Below are 9,333 nucleotides of genomic sequence, written 5' to 3'. Positions count from 1 at the left end.
TGGTGGGAATGAGCAGGGGCAGAGAGGAGAAGAGAAGAGAGGAGAAGAGAAGAGAAGAGAAGAGAGAGACGATCATCGAGAGAGGAGCGATCGGGAGAGGAGATGAGGGGAGATGATCGGAGAAGGGAGGAGGAGAGGAGAGGGAGGAGGAGGGTATTATGAGGACGTGTGGGCATGGCACCAATCCAAAGGTTTTTATATGGTTTCCCTGGCAGTGGAAAGGCAGGGGCTGTCGCTTTAAGGGTAGCTCCATCCACTCTGTCTGCCACTCATTTGCGGATCAAAACAGAGAGAACAAGCTCCCTGCCGCCAGGATCCTGGGAAACGTCCTTGGAATGGGCACAGCCCGCCACCAAATGTACGCGAGTGGGGCTGTGAGCCAGAGGCAGGCAGGTTAGTGGATGCAGGCGGTAGTACCAGGAGCATCATCCTCCACACTCACCGGTAACGGCAACGGCAACTCTCTGAGAGGCAAACATAGAGGAGGCGCCCCTACACACTGGAGTCAGGTAAACCCCAACCTCGGCACACGCTGGCAAGTCTCCGCGATCGGTTGCACGGCTGGTGGTTATTTGTGTAACTTTTCCCCCGTTAAAGCACCGCAAGAGCGCCTGTAGTTGAATATTCCTGATTAACTGATACGATCTATTTCCCATCCACAGCCAGCGTTCGCAAATTGATTAACAAAAAACATTTTGCAATTGAAATACAATGAATATTGATTTTTTTTAAAATCTTAATAAATAATTCTGGCAACAGACCTCGCTAACGAAACATCTCCAGTCGCTTAAAGTCCAACTCTGCTTTTTTTCTTGAACAGAAATCGCCTCCTTTATTTGAGATGTTTGACACTTTAAAGTATGTTTTATTTATTAAGCTCCAGTTCTCTCGGGCTAAAGATGTTGGCCGATTTTTGTCAGCGCCGGACAAATAAAACATTTATGGCCGCTTTCATCCGAGGATTGTTTTAATGATTCAAACAGCGCCTGTTTACAAATCCCCACAATGTTTCCACTCGCGGTTTATTCGCAGCCCTTTCCTAATCTGGAGTCAGAAATCCTCAACAATAACCAAGTCATAACTCAGAGCAGAACCAACACTTTCCTTTGTTTCCCCCCCAGAAGAGAAACTACTTGTTGATCAGATATATTGAAAATAAAAATTTCCACTCACTACACCCGAGGAAGGAGATTTTTTATTCCACAGTAAGGTGACCTTCTTATAGTTAACTGCGTCTTTCGCTGTGTTAAGTAAATTGATATTCTGACCTTTGCCGGATATGTGATTTTCTTGAGTTCCGAGCCCACTCCAATTCATCTATATAATGGTTTAGCTTCTGAACGGATGCTTTGTTTCTTCCGCCCAATATCATGCTATCATTTCCGAGAGGAGCTATGAAAACGATTTATTCCCCTTATCTGGAAAATGGGTTGATAATTTGTCCGTTTAGCTAAAATAAAACAATTTATCTTGGAGCATAATGCATAATATTAAACTATTTATTGTAGCATGTATTCCATTTGCACTGCATATTCCAGTGGCTGCATTTCTGACTCCAATATCAAGCATTAGGACCTCCACCTTTTACTGCTTTTCCCCCTCCCTTTCCCTGCACTCTCTTCTAATATCATTTTGTGGACTAGGATACTCCTTGGTAACTCAACAAATCAACTTTTCTTCATCTCCGAGCCCAGATTGTGAATCATCCCAGTACTTATCCCAATATCTTGTTAGTGCAATCTTTCTACTGATAATCTGCACTTTTTTTTTGCTTCTCTTTTCAAAGTTCTGTAATTTTTATTGCAAATTCCGACCTCCTTCCCATCCACTATTCCCACTGTCTCTCCATCATTTCTCCTTCCTAATCTTTTTTCTTCCACCCCCTTTACTACTCTCCAAAGTTGTCTTTCAGCTGGGGGAAGTATTCTTCACTTCCTGGTCTACTTGTCTGAGTGGTTATTCTCCAACTATGAGCCTCGACAGCTCAACATGTTAAGCAAGAGTTATATTGTTGGTAGGAAGACATTGAAGGATAAAGCCTCCTTGAAGACACTATAAAGGGCCTGTCCCACTACGGCAACCTAATTTGCGAGTTTAGAAGTTTGTGCTCACCACAAACTCGCACCATGGTCGACAAGTGGTCCTATGAGGTCACTGTAACTCTCCTTCATGCTCGAGGGAAGTTCCCGCATACTTGCGGCCTCAGTTTGGTCGAGGAAAATTTTCAATATGCTGAAATATTTTCCACGAGTAAAAATTGGTTGGCATGGTTCTTTTGAACTCATAGTACAGTGGTAGTGGGGGTTGCCATGCCATGTAGTTATAGGCAGTCGAGGTAGCCATAGGTAATCTCCTTTGCTGACTGGGCATTGGCTCATTGGGGGGGAAAAACTTAAGCACGAGTATTCAAAACCATGGAAAACTGACCGGTAATGTTAAATGCCTGCTAAACTTTATTAAAAGTTGTCTGGCTTCTTAAAAGTGTCTCCACTCCTTTCCCCCCCCCCCTTATCTCCCTTTCTCTCCCCCCCCCTTCTCCCCTCCCCCCCCCCCACTCTTTAAAGGACTTACCGTACACTGTGCCAGCCGGATTTTACCTTCCTGTTCATCGCGGGTATCACCTTGGCTTTGCACCGTGTGAATTTCAGACAGTGCTCCCCCGCTTTCCCTGACCCCCGCCTTTGCTGTGTGTGTGTGTGTGTGTGTGTCTGTCTGTCTGTCTGTCTGTCTGTCTGTCTGTCTGTCTGTCTGTCTGTCTGTCTGTCTGTCGAGTGCCCCCGAGTTGGAAGGTCGAAGACAGTTGCTGAAAAGTCACGTAAGTGGGACAGGCCCTTAAGGGGACAGAGAAGATTTACGAGGATGCTGCCAGGACTAGAGGCTCTGAGCTATAGGGAGATGTTGAGTAGGCTGGGACTTAGAGGGCAGGAGGATAAGGGGTGATCTTATAGAGGTGTATAAAATCATGAGAGGAATAGATCAGGTAGATGCACAGAGTCTCTTGTCCAGAGTACATGAATCGAGGACCACAGGACATAGGTTTAAGGTGAAGGGGAAACGATATAATAGGAATCTGAGGGGCAACTTTTTCACACAAAGGGTGGTGGGTGTATGGAACAAGCTGCCAGATGAGGTAGTTGAGGCAGGGACTATCCCAATGTTTAAGAAAAAGTTAGGCAGGTACATGGATAGAACCGGTTTGGAGGGATATGGGCCAAACGCGGGCAGGTGGGACTATTGTAGATGGAACATGTTGGCTGGTGTGGACAAGTTGGGTTGAGGGGCCTGTTTCCATGCTGTATGATTATGACTATTTTTAGATTCTGTTGTCCATGATCTCCCAAAGTGGGGAAGGTGGTGACAGTGTAAATGGCGGAGAGAACCTCATGCAGAAGCTTTGTATAACCAGCATCACTTCACAAACTACCCACCCCTCACAGTATCAGACACCTCCTGGTCTATCTGTGCATGAGTCTACAGCTTCCACATTGGCCTTATCTATTAAAACAGCATTCACTAGCTCTCAGTGGAAGTATGTTATCCTTGGTACCAAGAGACTACCTAAGAAGAAGATTTACAAGGATTCCAAGCAGTCAAGTTTCGTTATCATCCACCTTTAGGCCAACCAACTAACATCCATAGTCGCTAAACCATCATTGATATCATATCAATATATTATAATTATTTGAGTTAGGATAGTCAGCTTATTAGAACCAGGTAAAGATCTGCCAAGAAGCCATACATTGAATTTATTAAAAGGATCAGAACTGATCACACACCAGTCATAAGGGAATAAGTGATAAAGCAGAAATAGGACATTCAGCCCATCAAGTTTGCAATGCCATTCAATCATGGATGATCTATCTCTCCCTCCGAACCCCATATTCCTGCCTTCTCCCCATAACCCTGGACACCTGTACTAATCAAGAAAATAATTTCAAACTTCCCAGATACAATAGCTTAATGGCCCTGTCCCACCGTATGAGTTCATTCAATGGTGGGTAAGTACGTAGAATGAACATAGCAGGTACGTCGGAGGGGATGTCTCTTAGCTGCTCATAACGCTAACGACAGGTACTCGGGAAACGCGGTAAGCTCGGGAAGGCTCGTGAAGATTTTTCAACATGTTCAAAAATGTCCACGAGAGCCCCGAGTACCGACGAGCGGCCATTACCGTAAATCTCCGAGTTTGAATCAGGGCAAACTTGGGAGAACTCTTTGAATGAACTCATACAGTGGGACAGGGCTTTAAGACAGAAGTAGAGAAAAAATATGTATCCTCATTATGCCAACATTTTTGGCCGCTCTACTGAACCGGAGGATCAGTTACAGATATGGGCAGAGGAATGCAGATGGAGTTTAATCTGAGCAAGTATTAGCATTGGACGTTGCAAAGTCAAATATAAGGGAAAAGCATACAGTCAATAGCAAGACCCTCAACAGAATTGATGTGCAGTGGGATCTTGGGTTCCAAGTCCAAGACTCTCTGAAAGTGTTAACACAAGATATTAGAATGATAAAGAAGATGAATGGTATGATTGACTTAATTGGTCAGAGCATTGAGTATAAGCGTGAAGAAGTCATGTTGCAGCTTCATAAAATGTTGGTTAGACTATATTTGGAGTATTGTGCAGTTGTGGTCACCCCATTACTGTAGAGCTAATAAAGAACTCCAAGTAATGGTCCAATAAGTTTATTAGCATAGAGTAAAGTTACACTGCAAGTAGTCACCACTGTGACTCCATCCCGACTAACGGACTAGTAGCTGAAAACCTTAGTAATATGTGGGGACATTGGAGAGCGTGCAGAAGGGGTTTACTGGAATGCTGCCTGGATACAGGCAGGTCAGTCTGAAGAAGGGTCTCGACCCGAAACGGTCAGTCTGAAGAAGGGTCTCCATTCCTTCTCTCCAGAGATGCTGCCTGTCCCGCTGAGTTACTGCAGCTTTTTGTATCTACCTATTGGACAGATCTGGGTTGTTTTCTCTGAAATGTCAGAGGTTGAGGAGAGACAGAAGTATATAAAATGATGGTAGTCGTAGATAAGGTGGGCAATCAAAATCTTCTTCCCAGGGTGGAAATGTCAAAGACCAGGGGGCAAAGTATTAAATTGAGAGGGGAAAAGTTTAAAGCTGAAGTACGGGTGCAACATTTTGTTGGTGGGTATCTGGAAGCTTTGCCAGCGGTGATGGTGGAAGCAAATACAATAGTGGTGTTTAAGAAGCTTTTAGATAGGCACTTGGAAATGCAGGGAATGGAGGGATATAGATCATGTGCGGACTGAGGAAATTAGTTTTGCTTTGCATCATGTTTGATCTGTTCCTGAGCTGTACTCATGTTGCTCAAACATACTGTGTGTTTCCAGCATTTTCTAGTTGTATTTCACATTCTAATATTTAGAATATTTTGCTTTTCACATTAGTTCGATATTTAGGGATCTTAAGAAATACTGTATCAATGCCGTTAGGATTGTCACGTTAGCCTACAACTCTTCCTGAATTTTTGCGTGGAAGCTAAGTAGAGCTTTTGTCCACGGATTGAGTTGGTTTGTCATGTCTGAGTCCAGAACCTTCACAAATAACACCTCCTGCTCGATCAATATAGATGTTACCACTTCAAAAACAAAGGAGAGCAGCTGGAGGAATTAAATGGGTCAGGCAGCATCTGTGGAGGGATAAGGATAGTTGGCGTTTTGGGCCAAGATCCATCACAAGATACAAGATACATTTATTTGTCTCGTGTACCAATTGGTACAGTGAAACGTGTGGTCGCCATACAGCCATACGAATAATAAAGAGCACTGAATATGATAGCCTTTAACACAGACATCCCCACACAGCGGGATCAAAGTTTCCCACAGTGAGGGAAGGCTCCATAATTCAGTCATCCTCCTCTGTTGTCCTCCCGTGGACGGGGTGCTCCCGAACCCCCCGCTGTCGCCGATACGGGCGGCCCGATGTTCAGGCCCACTCACCGGTGTGATGGAATTACGACGTCGGGACTGGAGGACATCCGAATCGGCCACCTCCTGCCGGAGTCCACAGGCCGCGCTGGACGGAGATTCAACGCTGGCGGCCCTCGGCAAAGGGGCCCAGGACTCCGCGATGTTGAAGTCAGCGCCGGCTGCGCTGGAAGCTCTTCAAACCACAACTCCGATGTTGAAGCAGCAGGCCCAACACTCCGGAGCTTCAACGGCGATCCAGGTAAGCTTTGCGATGAATCCAGCGCTGCGCAACCACTGCTGAAGCTCTGCTCCGGGTCCCCAGCAGGAAAGGCTGCTCCAATCCAGGTGGTAGGTCCTCGTGTTGAATGTTAAGTCTGTGTTAAGTCGCGAGGGCGCGACTCGGAGAATAGTCACGTCCTCGCCAGGAAGTAACTTGGAAACGGTTTCCCCCTTGCCCCACCTTGTCCATCTTCCTTGCCCATTTCCTCCACGGATGCCACCTGACGCACTGCGTACCTTTAGCTGCACTTCTTTCTTTTTGCACAGATTCCAGTATCTGCAGTCTCTGCCTCTAAATGTAACAATTTCCCAACTTTATTTTGAAATGTATATTGTCCTCAATATTCGCCAAAACGTAGATAGTTTTTCTAACATTATGAATTACAAAGGCATTGCTGACAAGACTTTCATTTATTTACAGCCCTAGTTGTTCTCACCTAATTATCCTTCAGAAGGTGATGATTGGTGGTCTTCTTGTGAGTTGGTTGTAAGGAATTTATAGGATTTAGATCCACTGAGAATAATGCAACTGGGATGCATGTCTGAGAGTCTGGATTGGGAATAGAACGCAGGTGGTGCTGTCCCTTTGTGCTTGTCTTTGTAGATTGCCGACTTTAGGGTCTGTCCCACTTGGGCCGACACGCGACAGGCTGGTAGTGACGGTCGCGCGATGGACCCGCGAGAGTCGCGCGCGTCATCATGCACCCGCACAGCCGTCTGGAACGCGTGACGTAATTTGAAGATAGACACAAAATGCTGGAGTAACTGAGCGGGACCGGCAGCATCTCTGGAGAGAAGGAACGGATGATGTTTTGTGTCAAGACTTCTTCAGTCTGAAAGAAGGGTCTTGACCCGAAACATCATCCATTCCTTCTCTCCAGAGATGCTGCCGGTCCCGCTGAGTTACTCCAGCATTTTGTGTCTATCTTCAATCTTCTTGGCCCCGCTCTGGGAGTAGGAGTGGGGGCGGATCCGGATCCGCAACGGCCGTGAGCCCCTGGCCGAGCTCGGCGATAGTTTGCCTGCTTCTGCTGCTGTTGGAGGTGAGACGTTGCGTTACGCCAGGGTCTTGGGCCTGTCTTACTTTGGCCGTCAGTTACGTGACAGGCCGGTGGCGCACGAAGATTTCGTGCAGAACGAAGTCCACACTCCTCCACGCCACTCCATGCGCCCGTCCTGCGCTACTCACGCACTACCCACACGCTACCCACATGCCAGCAGGTCACGTAAATGGTGCGTGAAAGACAGCCAAGTGGGACAGGCCCTTTTGTAGCTCCTGCTTACTTTTCCTTGAGTTTAAATATTAAGTGATTAGAAGATTACTAATGTCTCAATTTGTGGTCTGAATAGATTTTTAAGGACTTCTTGAAGTCAAGGATTATATCTGATGGCTAAATATAAAAGCTGACATTTTTTATCAGGCAGCCTCTTTCAAAGAAGGAAAATGCTTCAAAGTATCGAATAAGCTGAAAATATAAAATGTACCTTTTAGCCAAGTGATATCACGCAACCATTTTGAAAGGTTTATCAGTGCTTAATGAAAACACAATGAGCATTTCAGGCATTTAACATCAACATTTCAGATGTTGATTAGATAGCGAACTCTCTGCACACAACTTCAAAAGATTTCCATGAATCCTTGGTCTTTTTCATGTTGGTTATTCTCAATTATCCCCAGCTAATGGTGCCAGCTATTTTTTCCATAAATTGAAAGATGCCTTGATCTCATGACTCAGAAAAAGTATCGTAAACAGCTGGCGGCAGGAAAAGAAACATTCCTTGTCACTATTCTTTGTGGATCTGAAACCCACACATGAGAGATGAAAGACTCGCCCCATGAAATACCAATAAGTTCTCAATACATATTTACCATTACTCTTTGCTCTTAACTTAATATTACTACTACATGGATCAACATGGTTGTTTAAAAGTCCTGGTGTAGCTCCAATTTAACCAATGCAGTGCATTTTACCGTAAAACAGCACCATCTTCAAAATTGTTTTTGGTGAATTTGACTGATTTGGTTGGTAGTTATGAGAGCATATAGGGCAAAGCCGGTTAAGTTTGGCAGTGGCCAAGAACCTTGCCTAGGTAAAATGTTTAAGAAAAAACTGCAGATGCTGGAAAAATCAAAGGTAGTCAAAAATGCTGGAGAAACTCAGCAGGTGAGGCAGCATCTATAGAGAGAACGAATAGGCAACATTTCCAGTTCAAGACCCGTCTTCAGACTGATGTCGGGGGGGGGGCGGGAAAATGCCAACATTTGGTGACATTGGCCAGGCCTAGAAGCCCTGAGGGGACTGTACTCTGAGAATGGACTCTTGCTCAGAGTTTTATAAAGTTTGATTAATTGGGCTGGAGATGTGGCCTGGTCCAACTTGAGGTGCTACTCGTAGCTTGAAGAGCTAAGTCCTGTGCACTGACTTGCATGTCTGCCCTCTTGATGTTGAACTGGGAATGCAGCTTTCCAATTTGGTTTAAACAGTGCAAACTGAATATGTGCCACAAGAATGACCCCATTGTATACTTTTCCTCTTTGCATGTTCTAATTATCAAAGAGATTATGTTGTCTCGTCATGGTGCTGTTTCTCCAATTTGCACTGAGCCTCACTCTGACAATGGAGGAGGCCCAGGACAGAAAGGTCAGTGTGCGAATGGAGGGGGAAGTTAAAGTGTTGGTCAACCGGGAGATCAGGTAGCTTAAGGCGGACTGAGCTGAGGTGTTCAGCGCAACGATCGCCGAGCCTGCGCTTGGTCTTGCCGATATACAGGAGTTGACACCTGGAACAGCAGATACAGTAGATGAGGTTGGAGGAGGTGCAAATGAATCTCTGCCTCACCTGGAAAGACTGTTGGATCCTTGGATGTAGTCGAGCGGGGAGGTATAGAGGCAGGTGTTGCATCTCCTGCGGTTGCAGGGGAAAGTACCTGGGGAGGGGGTGATTTGGGTGGGACGGGATGAGTTGACCAGGGAGTTACGGAGGGAACCGTCTCTCCCGAAAGCAGGAAAGGGTGGAGATGGGAAGATGTGGGTATTCGTCGAATCCCGTTGGAGGTGTGGAAAATGTCAGAGGATTATGTGCTGTATGCAACGGCTAATAGGGTGCAAGGTGA

General features: G+C 45.7%; 1 protein-coding gene across 1 annotated transcript in view; it reads left to right on the top strand.

The window, feature by feature from the left end:
- Positions 1–242: 242 nt before the first annotated feature.
- The window catches only part of LOC116980017 (von Willebrand factor A domain-containing protein 5B2-like), a 108,514-nt gene continuing 99,423 nt past the window's right edge, over positions 243–9,333 (top strand). Inside the window, exon 1 of the mRNA XM_033032078.1 lies at positions 243–509. The gene's annotated coding sequence lies outside the window, so the exon portion shown is untranslated. The remainder of the gene's footprint in view (positions 510–9,333) is intronic.

Source organism: Amblyraja radiata, chromosome 13, assembly GCF_010909765.2.
Source record: "Amblyraja radiata isolate CabotCenter1 chromosome 13, sAmbRad1.1.pri, whole genome shotgun sequence".
Taxonomy (NCBI): domain Eukaryota; kingdom Metazoa; phylum Chordata; class Chondrichthyes; order Rajiformes; family Rajidae; genus Amblyraja; species Amblyraja radiata.
The sequence above is the reverse complement of the archived record's forward strand: the minus strand, read 5'-3'. Positions and strand labels throughout refer to the sequence as shown.